The sequence below is a fragment of the Lactuca sativa genome, chromosome 7 (genome assembly GCF_002870075.4).
Source record: "Lactuca sativa cultivar Salinas chromosome 7, Lsat_Salinas_v11, whole genome shotgun sequence".
In the NCBI taxonomy this organism is placed as follows: Eukaryota; Viridiplantae; Streptophyta; class Magnoliopsida; order Asterales; family Asteraceae; genus Lactuca; species Lactuca sativa.
Genome location: NC_056629.2, coordinates 32,040,952 through 32,054,118, shown reverse-complemented (window position 1 = coordinate 32,054,118; position 13,167 = coordinate 32,040,952). Strand labels below are relative to the sequence as shown.

Below are 13,167 nucleotides of genomic sequence, written 5' to 3'. Positions count from 1 at the left end.
TCGGTGATCTTGAACCTTTCAAATCTTCGATCATTAGGGTTAAGGAGAACAACGGGAGGAAGAGGAGGAAGTGAAATCAAGCTAGTCCACAGTGATCCTTCACTTTGAATCAAGCTTTTACTTTCATTAGGAACACTTTTTCCTTGGGATTCGGGAATACCACGGTTAGAGTCAGACATCTACAAAACGGGAGAAAATTCATGGTAAGTTGATTGAGTCCTCAATAAAACACCCAAATGAGTTATTAAGGCTAGGATCCAACACAATATTCTACAACCTAGAAAAGGGATGTCGTAATCTAGTTGCAAAATATTTGAAGGTAGGTAAATGACGATTTACCAATTTCCACCATGAAAAACGAAAAGTAAGATTAAGTTCTAAATGAATTGAAACTCCTAGATCTTTTGAGATTCATTGAACTTTTCAATGGCATGTTTAATCTCGATTATGCCCTACTATTTGTGACTGGGATGCCGAGGATCACAAATAAGGTGTGAATAACCATACGAATCACGTGGAGCACCCAATGCTACAATCACCTAATCAATGTGCCGGTTAGCCACACACGCTCCATTGATCTATGACAAACTTCGAGTCACCCTTCGCTATCAATGTCATCCCCAAATTAGTGTACCGGTTAACCACACACGTTCCACTAACGTTTGACAAAGGTACGAAGTGTAATTCTATGGATTAGCATATAATTTCACATTTTTCTTAAAGTAACTATGATTTGGGAATTTGAAAAAGCATTTAGTTACTTTGTACTTCATTATACTTATAATGGAAGGTTTCTGTCATATCCTACCTGTTCGGCTAACGACCCTCCATTAGTCAAGAGTGCGGTGGGTAAGAGTGGATACCCATTCAATCGCCATTTTATAGGCAATTTCCTTAAACACCCCTTATAGACCAGCTTCGTGAATGAGGCCTACTAACGGTAAGACCGACTGTTTACTCATACATATATAATATTAGACTTTTAATGTTATATATAGTATAAGGTGTATTTTACACTTTTAAAATACTAGGTGGTTTAATTTAGCAAATTATACCTTTTAATTTAAATGTAAACCAAAACTTTATGGATTTATTAAATCACTTTTAATTATACACTTTAATTAATTAACAAAACCATAAGGGTGTGATTCGAACTTTTCAAATTACTAGGGTTTTAGAATTTAACATTTCAAAATTAAACTTATGATCAACTTTTAAATTCCAAAACTTGAGGGCAAGTTTTGAAACATTTCAAAATATTAGGGATCAAATAACAAATGATTCAAATTAAACAATTAATTTCATAATTATCAATATTTGACCTAATCTTATTTTAATCACTAGATAATTACCAAATAATTTGAAATAATCCTTATTTATCATATAAACAACCAATATTTAAAAGATTTGAAATTATCTATTGTTTTGGCAAGGATAATCATCAATTTAAGATAAAGATCGGATTTTAACTTCAAAAAACGAATTAAGCCTCAAATCCAAGTCAAAACAGCAGCTAAATCCCGAAATACCCTCTGCCTGACGAACTGACTCGCCGAGTCAGACCTGGACTCGCCGAGTCTAGATACTGACTCGCCGAGTTGTGTCGGGCAGAGGCCAAAAACTCGTTTTTCAGTAAATAATTCAACATAGCATCACATACAACAGAAACCAATCAAGGATCTGATACCACTGATGGGTTTTATGCATAAGAACAATCCTATGAGCTCATACAAACCCTAATGCTTGGATCTAGGTTTCTCTATTGTACATGTTTTGAATCCAAGACTAATAAACTTAGATCTAACATATTATAAACTGAATTGGGGTTTAGAGAATTACCTTTGATTGTTATATAGTAATAACAATCAATTCCTTGCTTGGATTAGCTTCAAAAGCTTAGTGCCTCAAGTGCTGCACCTCTAATGGAGTCACAAACACCATATACAACTTGGATGAAGAGGAGTAGAAATGAGGCTGCCCAAAAAACAACTAGAAGCCCTAGAGAATCAATTGTCCACGTTTTTGGGGCCTAAGGGGTCCTTTATATACTTGTGTGGGCTGCTAGGGTTTTAGTCAAAACCCTAATGGACAGCTTAAACTCTAAGCGGCCCATGGAACCTTCTAGATAAGGCCATGGACGAAAATATGATGGGCTCCCATCATAATTTCGTTCACCCCTTGATCCTTTAACATTCCTTAGCCCAATAACTCAATTATCCAATAATTGCAGTCCAGTCCCCTAAATTTAATTAATCTCTTTTAGCCACAAAATTAATTATCAATTAATTCTTGACTAATACTAATTAATGATGGGTTTTTGCCATAAGAACTTTCCTATGTGCGCATGCAAAACCCTAATTCTTGGATCTAGGCTTTCTAATTAAACATGCTTTGAATCCAAGACTTCTAACAACTATTTAGCTGTAATAACAATATTGAAACAGATCTAGAATCATACCTTTGAATTCCTTGTTGATCTTGTTGTCTTGGAGCTTCTAGAGTCACAATTGTCACTCCTCTAATGGCTTACAAACACCAAATAGCAAGGAGGATGATTTGGGAGAGAGGAGAGGGGAGGAAATCAGCCAGGGGTTCTCTACTTTAGATGAAGTATCGATTTCCTTATGCCATAGGTTCTATTTATACTTGTAGACTCCTTAAGGGTTACAACCTAAACCCTAATTGGATAATCTTCTCTTAAGGCTATCCAAATCCATTCCTTAGATAACTCTTTAACGATTTGAAGCAATCCTTAGCTTCTAGAATCCGTCCAATCCATATCTATATGGATTTACAGTCTAAAGTTTAACTATCAAACAATTGACAATTTATACCCTCTTATTTAATTAATCTCTTTAAGTCACCAAATTAATTCCAATTAATTCTATGACTTATATTAATCAAATAACAATATATTATTTTTTATATTATTCTCATAATATACTAATAATATTTACTCTCTCTTAATAAATCATCCCATCAAGTTGCTATGGTGAAGGCAACCCAAAAGGACCATGCACAACCGGGTCAAATACTTGCCTAATATAGTTGCAGCCTTAGACACTATTCCAACAGTCTCCCACTTGGATAAGTCTAGTAACTATATGCACAAGTACAATTCGGTTTGCAATCGTAGCTCTCAAAGACGCTGTCAAACTCTGATCTAATCAATCTTGTCCTTTAGATAAGGGAACGTACAGTCCTCTGTTAGATATCATGCTGACAATTCTATGGAATGATTAGTCAAGCATTTAGGTTTCTCGATCTCTGATTTATTCGACATAGAACTTAATCGAACACATCAATTCAGTTCTGACTGGGCCCGACACATAAGTCAAATCAAATCATCGAGCCGCCGAGATATCGCTTTTACCTTCTTAGATAAAAGTTACAGATAAACTTTGACTTATATGCATTTACTTATTCAATAATCAACTATACACAACAATGCATTTTATAGCATTGAGTACCAATGCGTTTTCGCATTATCAATGTACAATCAATTAGCAAATAATAAACCATATATCTAGGTTTTAAGACTATATGATATTATCGTCTTGCGATCACCCTTTTATATCATATTCCATAAGGTGATTCCAGCAAGTGTGGGTTTGTTCCAATGCTCAAAACTAGTTCATAAGCACTCATGAACGTCGCAGCAACCCTTTGCTATGTCTAATACCATTTAGACAATCTACGCACCGATTCATGACAATCGTCATTCATATCTACTTCCAACATATGAACGATTGTGGACAATTTGAACAATTCGATTATTCCTAATAAACTCAATTATTCTGGAAGTCAAAACATGCAAAGTGAAACAATAGCTAAACAATTAACATAAGATAGTAACATTACTCATAAATAAAACTCCTTTATTTAATCATCAAATGTTAATTACATTTATCTATTACACGTTTCTAATACTATCTAATCTATGCTAATATCATCCTTCAGCCCAATACTCCTAGCATGCTGCAAGTGCTTAACCCTACTCAGTCCCTTCGTAAGCGGATCTGTTGGGTTATCTTCTGATGATATCCTCATCACTACGAGTTGTCCTTCTTCTACACGATGTCTAATGAAGTGATATTTTATGTCGATATGTCGTGATCTACCATGATCCCTCGGTTCCTTGGTCAAGGCAACCGCTCCTTCGTTATCACAGAAAATCTCCATGGGCTATTTTTATGGCAGGTACAACTCCAAGATCACCGATGAAGTTCTTCAGCCATATTGCCTCCTTCGACGCTTCGCTCGCTGCAATGTACTCTGATTCGCACGTTGAATCAGCTACGGTTTCCTGCTTGGAACTTTTCCATGTCACTGCTCCTCCATTTAGGGTAAAGACCCAGCCCGACTGCGAACGGTAGTTGTCCCTGTCGGTCTGAAAATTGGCGTCACTATACCCTCGCACCTTCAAGTCATCACTCCCTCCAAGGACTAAGAACCATTCCTTTGTCCTCCGAAGGTACTTAAGGATATTCTTCACCGCAATCCAATGGGCTCTGCCAGTGTTCCCTTGATATCTGCTAACCATGCTCAAAGAGAAGGCTACATCAGGGCGAGTACAAGTCATAGCGTACATGATTGATCCAACTGCGGAAGCGTATGGAACTCGGCTCATTTATGCTATCTCAGCTTCGGTACTCAAACTTTGAGTCTTACTCAACTAGGCATTACTTTGTATCGGTAATTCTCCCTTCTTCGAGTTTTCCATACTAAAACGTTTTAGTACCTTCTCTAAGTAAGTGTTCTGGCTAAGTCCAATTAGTCTCTTACTTCTTTCTCTTACTATCCTTATTCCCAAAATGTAAGAAGCCTCTCCGAGGTCCTTCATAGCGAAGCACTTCCCGAGCCAGGACTTAACCTCCTGCAGAGTCGGGATGTCGTTTCCTATGAGTAATATGTCATCGACATTCAAAACGAGGAAGCTTACTATACTCCCACTGGCTTTGACATATACACAAGATTCATCTTCGCTCCGTACAAATCCAAACTCTTTGACTTTCTCATCGAAGCAAAGATTCCATCTGCGAGACGCTTGCTTAAGTCCATAAATGGACTTCTCAAGCTTACACACTCTATTCGGATGCTTCGGATCCACAAACCCCTCTGGCTGAGCCATGTAAACATCCTCAGCCAACTTTCCGTTAAGGAAAGTGGTCTTGACATCCATTTGCCAAATCTCATAATCATGAAATGCGGCAATCGCTAGCATCACTCTAATAGATTTTATCTTCGCAACTGGTGAGAAGGTCTCATCATAGTCAACTCCGGGAGTTTGAGTAAAGCCCTTCGCAACCAATCGTGCTTTATATGTGAGTACGTTTCCATCCACGTCGGTCTTCTTCTTGAAGATCCATTTGCACCCAACAGTCTTACGTCCGGGCACATAATCAACCAAATTCCAAACTTGGTTATCATACATGGATTGGATCTCGCTATCCATTGCCTCTTTCCATTTCGCAGACTTCGGGCCTGCCATGGCTTCCTTATAGCTATTAGGTTCATCAAGATTTATTAGTGTACCATCACTAATATACGTGTCCCCTTCGGTAGTAATATGAAAACCATAAAACTAGGGTAGCACTCTAACATTATCGGAACGTCTAAGAGGTAAGGATTCGTCAATCGGTTCAACCGGAGTTTCCTCCTCGGGTTGAGTGCCAACTGTAGAGGTTCCTTCATCTATCGACTCTTGAATCTCTTCAAGCTCGATTTGCCTCCCACTGTCTCCTTGGCCTATGAGTTCTCGCTCTCGGAAAACTCTTATCCTCGCAACAAAGACAACATTGTCCTTCTGTCTATAGAAGAGATATCCAAAGGATGTCTGCGGGTAGCCGACGAAAATACATCGCTCACTTCGAGGTTCGAGCTTGTCGTGAGTATCTCGTCTTACGAAAGCATCGCAACCCCAAACCTTGATATGTGCCAACGAGGGAGCTTTCCCTGTCCACATCTCGTGAGGTGTTTTGGTAACCTTCTTAGTAGGGACTCGGTTAAGGATATTGGTGGCAGTCTCTAAGGCATACCCCCAAAAAAAGATTGATAGTGAAGCACGACTCATCATAGAGCGAACCATATCCAATAAGGTTCGATTACGCCTTTCTGCCACACCATTCAACTGCGGTGTCCTAGGAGGCGTCAATTGCGAAACTATTCCACACTCCTTGATATAACCGTGGAATTCAAGACTTAGGTACTCTCCTCCTCGATCGGATCGAAGCATCTTGATTTTCCTGCCCAATTGATTCTCCACTTCATTCTTGAACTCTTTGAACTTTTCAAAAGTTTTTGACTTTTGCTTGATTAAATAGATATACCCATATCTACTATAATCATCGGTAAAAGGCACGTAGAAGCGGTTCCCATCCTTCGTCGTTGATCTAAATGGTCCACATACATCGGTATGTATTAAGTCCAATAGACCCTCACCCCTTTCACACGTACTTGTGAAGGGTGACTTAGTCATCTTTCCAAGTAAACAAGACTCGCATGTGTCATCTTCCCTAAGGTCGAATGACTCCAACACTCCATCCTTTTGGAGTTGGGCTATGCGTTTCTTGTTGACATGACCAAGACGACAATGCCACAAGGATGCTTTATCCATACTAGTGGAAGAATCTATGTTCAAAACATCATTTCCTAAGTTATCAACAATCATAACAGTTTCATAAATTCCATTACATGGTATAGCTTCAAAGTAAAAAACACCATTTAGATAAGCCAAAATAGAACCATTCTCATTATTAAAAGAAAATCTAAAACCTTGTCTATATAAACCATGAAATGAAATGATGTTTCTAGCCATTTCTGGCGAATAGCAACAATTGTTCAAATCTAAACATAAATTATTCCTAAGCACTAAAGAATATACTCCAATCTTGGTCACAGGCGACGATCTTCTGTTCCCCATGATTAGATTAATCCTTCCTTGCTCCACATCCCAACTTCTTCTTAGTCCCTGCACATTAGAACAAATGTGGTAACCACAACCGGTATCAAGAACCCAAGAAATAGCATGATTAGAATCGTTAGCTTTAATTGTATATATACCTGCGAAAGATGGCTTGATCTTTCCTTCCTTGATGTCTTGCAGGTACTCTGGGCAGCTTCTCTTCCAATGTCCTATCTTGTGGCAGTGGTGGCACTCTGCCTCCTTCGGGTTAGGGCAGGGCTTAGCGGGATCAACTTTGGTCCCACTAGAAGAGGCACCATCTCGGGCTTTAACCTTGCGATAGTTCTTAGACGAAGCCTTCCTCTTCTTTCCCTTTCCTTGACCAATAGCCAAGACAGGAGCAGCGGGTGGATTGGGAGTTTGTGCAACAGACTTGTCTTTGAAGTTGCTCTCAGCGACCCTTAAGAGACCTTGGAGTTTGCTTAGGGTGACCTCCTCTTTGTTCATGTGGTAGGTCATCCTAAATTGATTGTACATCGGAGGCAAAGAGTGAAGCACCATGTCGATCGCCAAGTCTTCCCCAAAGTCAACATTTAACTTGCGAAGGCGGTCGACATACCTTTGCATCTTTTGCAGGTGCACGGTAAGAGACTCTCCATGACCCATCTTAGCGGAAATCATGTTAGTGAAAATCTCATAACGCTCTTGTCTCGCGTTTTGGTGGTATCTCTCCAATAAGTCTTGATGCATCTCGTACGGGTACATGTCCTAGTAGGACTTTTGGAATTCGGAGTTCATGGTGGCTATCATGATGCAATGTACCTTCGTTGCATCTCGCTCATGAGTTTCAAAAGCGGTAATTTCAGCTGGAGTAGCGATTTCAGGGTTGATTTTCTTCAGCTTCTCATCGAGGACATACTCCTTATCCTCATAGCGAGCAATGGTGCGAATGTATCTTATCCATTCGCTAAAGTTCGTTCCATCGAAGGTGACGTTTTGGCAAAGGCTCATCAACGTGAAAGAACTAGCAGCAGCGTTGTTGGCGTTCGACATCTACAAATAGAAAGGACAAAGATAGATTAGAATATGAATCCCTAATTATCACCCAATAAGAAAAATTAGGGCTAGGATCCAACAACAACATTTACATATTAGAAAAGGGATGCCGTAATCTAACATGCAAATAAACTGAAGGTAAGTGAATGACGATTCACTAATTCTCCACCATAAAACCTAACTATTAGTCCTAAATGTATTGAGAATTCCTAGGATCGGATGAGATTCATTGAAACTATTCAACGGCATGTTTAAATCTCGATATGCCCCTCTAGTTTGTGACTGGGATACCGAGGGTCACAAAGCGGGTGTGAATTACCATGCAAATTCTCATGGTGCCTTCATTGTAACGATCACCTATTCGATGTGCCGGTAAACCACACACGCTCCATCGAACTATGATAAACAATGAATCACCCTTTGCCACCTTTGCTTAGAACCAATTAGTGTGCCGGTAAACCACACACGCTCCACTAACTTCTTAGCAAGGGTGCAAAGTGTAATTTCATGGGATTGCATCAATTCACTTTTCCTAAAGTAACTAAGATTGGGAAATTTTAAAATATGTGTAGTTACTTTGTATTTCCTATTATAGTTTTAATGAGAGGATGAGGTTGCCCTATCCTACCCGTTCGGCTAACGACCCTCCACCGATCAAGCAAGCGGTGGGTGTGAGTGTACACCCATTAAGCGCCATTTTATAGGCCGCAACCTTATACCCACCTTATAGATCGGCTTCGTGAATGAGGCCTACTAACGGTAAGACTAGCATTTAGTTATACATATATATATATATATATATATATATATATATATATATATATATATATATTAATCTTGTAATATTATATTAGTATAGGGTTGTATTTTAAACCTTTTAAAATCTAGGGTTTGAAATTTAAATTGTCTAAATTAAAACTTTTAATCAGAAAATATAAATTTCAAAACTTGAGGACAAGTTTTAAATATTTAAAACATGAAGGATCAAATAACAAATAATTTTAATTAACAATTAATTTCCTAATTATCTATATTTGATTTATTCAAGATTTCTTTCAAGATAATTACCAAAATAATCAAAATAATTAATTAATTATCATATAAGGAAATTAAATATTTTATTAGTTGATAAATATCTTTAATTAGATCAAGATAATAGTCATATATATCAAAAAATCGGATTAGGGTTGATCTAATATGATTAAGGTAAGTTTCTATAAGATAATCATGAAGAAATCCCGAATCTGGCCATTCCTGACGCTTGGACTCGCCGAGTGCACCAAGGGACTCGCCGAGTCCATGACTCAGAAACACAAAAATCAAATTTTTCAGTTTAGTTTCAGACAAATAAGCATCAATTTAATGAAAACCAAGCTAGTCTCTGATACCACTGATGGGTTTTTGCCATAAGAACTTTCCTATGTGCGCATGCAAAACCCTAATGCTTGGATCTAGGCTTTCTAATTAAACATGCTTTAAATCCAAGACTTCTAACAACTATTTAGGTGTAATAACAATATTGAAACAGATCTAGAATCATACCTTTGAATTCCTTGTTGATCTTGTTGTCTTGGAGCTTCTAGAGTCACAATTGTCACTCCTCTAATGGCTTACAAACACCAAATAGCAAGGAGGATGATTTGGGAGAGAGGAGAGGGGAGGAAATCGGTCAGGGGTTCTCTACTTTAGATGAAGTATCAATTTCCTTATGTCATAGGGTCTATTTATACTTGTAGACTCCTTAAGGGTTACAACCTAAACCCTAATTGGATAATCTTCTCTTAAGGCTATCCAAATCCATTCCTTAGATAACTCTTTAACGATTTGAAGCAATCCTTAGCTTCTAGAATCCGTCCAACCCATATCTATATGGATTTACAGTCTAAAGTTTAACTATCAAACAATTGACAGTTTATACCCTCTTATTTAATTAATCTCTTTAAGTCACCAAATTAATTCCAATTAATTATGTGACTTATATTAATCAAATAACAATATATTATTCTTTATATTATTCTCATAATATACTAATAATATTTACTCTCTCTTAATAAATCATCCCATCAAGTTGCTATGGTGAAGGCAACTCAAAAGGACCATGCACAACCGGGTCAAATACTTGCCTAATATAGTTGCAGCCTTAGACACTATTCCAACAATTAAACAATATGATTTCTCCTTTAATATATTATTCTCATAATATATTAATAAATCATATTTAAACCTTTCTCTCCTTAAATCATCATACATATTGCTATGGTGAAGGCAACCCAAAAGGACCATGCTCATAATCGGGTCAAGTACATACCAAAATAGTTATGGACTTAGACACTAATCCAACAATAAGACCTTCTGGTCACACATAGGTACCCTTCCAGGTATAGTATAGTGAGAAGACTCACCTCGGGTGACTCAGTAACCTCGAACTCGGTAAATCCCGGTCTAGCCTCCGCCTAATCACATGGAATAAGCACTCAGATCAATACAACTCTCAAGGCTAGACTAGATCCCTCTCTTAGCACTCTCAAAAGGGTAAAAGACCATTTTACCCCTCTCAAGGCTCAAAGACCCTAACATTGACCAAACCCTAAAAGTCAACTCTCCGGGTTACGCTGCGCATACCAAATCTGTACGCTGGGCGTACCCGACAACCTCACAGAAACGGGGAACGCGACCCCCTACGTTGCGCGTATTGGGATTACGCCCCGCGTAACTCCCAGTTTCAGACTCCTTAGCTTTCGGGTCTTAAACGATTAAGACCCACGATCAACTTTTAGATTTGACCACTTCTAAGCCTCTTAATCCATAAAGATGGTGGCTTTAAGCCTTTGCATGGATGTGAGAGTCACCAACACCCAAATCTCTCCACTTTCAACACTCTAAAACTCATAACTCAAGCATGACTCCATAACAACGACCAAGATATATGGGATTTTTATGGATCAATATCACACATAACACTGAAATGGGACAGATCTAGGTCCATGGAGCCCCTCTTGCTCATAAAGTCTCCACCTTTGGGACTTAAACCCTAGAAATGGACCATAAAACACCAAACCAAAATAAAGAGGAAAGTTCTGAGTTTTTTACCTCAAAGTGAAGCTCCTTCCTCTGAAAAACTCAGATCCAAGCTGGAACTTCAAACCCTAGCCTCCACAAGCTCCTCTTCTCCTTCTTCACTAACACACAAAGGCACCTTTAGCTCAAAATACTCACACTCAAGCTTTAGAACGAAGGAAATAATCTCTTAGGGTTTCACTTTCTGAAATGGTGGCTGAGGATAAGGCCTTAGCATTCTTTTTATAGTGCACAAGCCTTAAATTAGGGTTTTGATCTCGACCCGCTACGCCTTAAATTAGGGGGGGTGTAAGCTTAAAAGTTTTCGGGTTGTTCTGACATGGAAAAATACACGGCTTCATTGCATCACATCAATGGACATGTTTTAGAGATTTCAACTTAGTTGATTTCATTATTTTTTTAATTGTTTTTTACTATGGTTTGTCAAACTTAAAACAAATGGTTGTTATTATTCTTTTTGAGAATGAGATTTGGATGGTTATCTTTATTTTAAAAATAAAAAATTTTGATTTGAAATTTGGAATGTTTGTGATTTTGCATAAAAATGCTTAGCCCAAGCCCGAAGAAAGACATTACTATGCAAAATACACATATATAATGTTTTCTTTTTTGCCCTGTGATATAGTCTGAATTTTGGAGGCTCCTAGGGTTCCTTTCAAATATCCATTTAAGCTTATATATAGAGCCAACATTTTATTCTTGTATAATAATATTGCTTGTTTGTATGACCTGTTAGAAAGGGAGGGGGTATTTTTGCTCTCGAAGCTAGCATGAATAGTCTACCGTACAACAACCAAAGTGCAAAACATAATTTATGTTCGAAACATCCTATCGTTGACATATTGTTCCATGCATGATTAATTGGTTTTGCGGCTTTTAATATGTTTTATGCTCTTGCTTGCCGTAATGAAAGGTATGAAGCACATGGAACACTATTCACGATTCTGAAAAAAAAATAATAATAATAAAGCAATGACAATCAAGATAACCATACAACTCTTAAAAACATCAAAGACGATTGGTACGCCAAGATGAATGTGATGAACACGGGGAACACAAAGACGAATATATTACTTTTACTTCTAGAGAAAATTATGTTTCACAGTTTATCTCCTTTTTTTTATAAACAAACAAAATAAAGATTAATGTGATTTGAGTAAAAACAGCTATAAAAATTCTGTTTTTACTAGTTTGTAGAAAAAACAAATCAGTTAAAAGTGTTCTCAACCCGGATCTGTTTTACCGCTACGATAGTTGAGCATCAGGCCCGAACCAATTTCTCATGTCCGTTTACAGCATTTCAAGCCTCTGGTCGTGATGGGTTATGACCAGGTATAAGTCTCAATTTTGTTCACATTTATTAATAACATAATTATTAATAAAAATAAGTACAATCTCAACAACAACAACAAACAAACAAACAAAAAAAGGAACTTAATAATATAAGAGTACTGGATTCATTATCCTAATGTAATAATTTATATATATTATCATGTTAGCATTTCTGCATCCCTCCTGAAAATTACAGCAAGGATCAAAGAGAGCAGGTATATGGAAACATAAAAGATAAAAATAACGATGAAATAAAAGAAACCATTAATAGTCCCGGCGGGGCTCGAACCCGCGACCTTCGGCTCATAAGACCAACGCTCTAACCAACTGAGCTACGGGACTAATTTGCTATTACATTGTTCATAGTCATTTTAAATTAAATAGTTCCGTTACAAGTGGATTGTAATTTAATACGTTTCATTTTACCAAAATGCCTTGCTTTATTTAAAGATATTGAAATACATATACCTGCGAGTTAAAGGATTATGTTTGTTAAAAAGTTCGATAATAATACGCAAACTGAATGGTAGAACTTGCGACCATTAACCTTTAGATTTTGTACTCAAGAGAAGTATGTATGTATTTTTGTACTTTGTAGTATAAAATTATAACTTAATAGTTTCAATATTCTCAACAAATTTTAATAAATTTAGTTTCGTTAATAAATTTTTTGGTTGTTGATGTTATAAACATCAATTGTATAATTGTGGTATTTTATGTTAAACGACTTCATCAAGTTTATTTGTTCACATTTCAAGAAGCTCATGGAGACAGTTTTCATTAAAACTTAATTATGT

The 13,167-nt window shown here is 37.3% G+C and overlaps 1 non-coding gene across 1 annotated transcript; it reads right to left on the bottom strand.

Moving 5' to 3' along the window:
* Positions 1-12,638: 12,638 nt before the first annotated feature.
* Positions 12,639-12,712, bottom strand: TRNAI-UAU (transfer RNA isoleucine (anticodon UAU)). The gene has a single exon. It is a non-coding gene; the product is annotated as a tRNA-Ile (tRNA).
* Between the last annotated feature and the right edge of the window lie 455 nt (positions 12,713-13,167).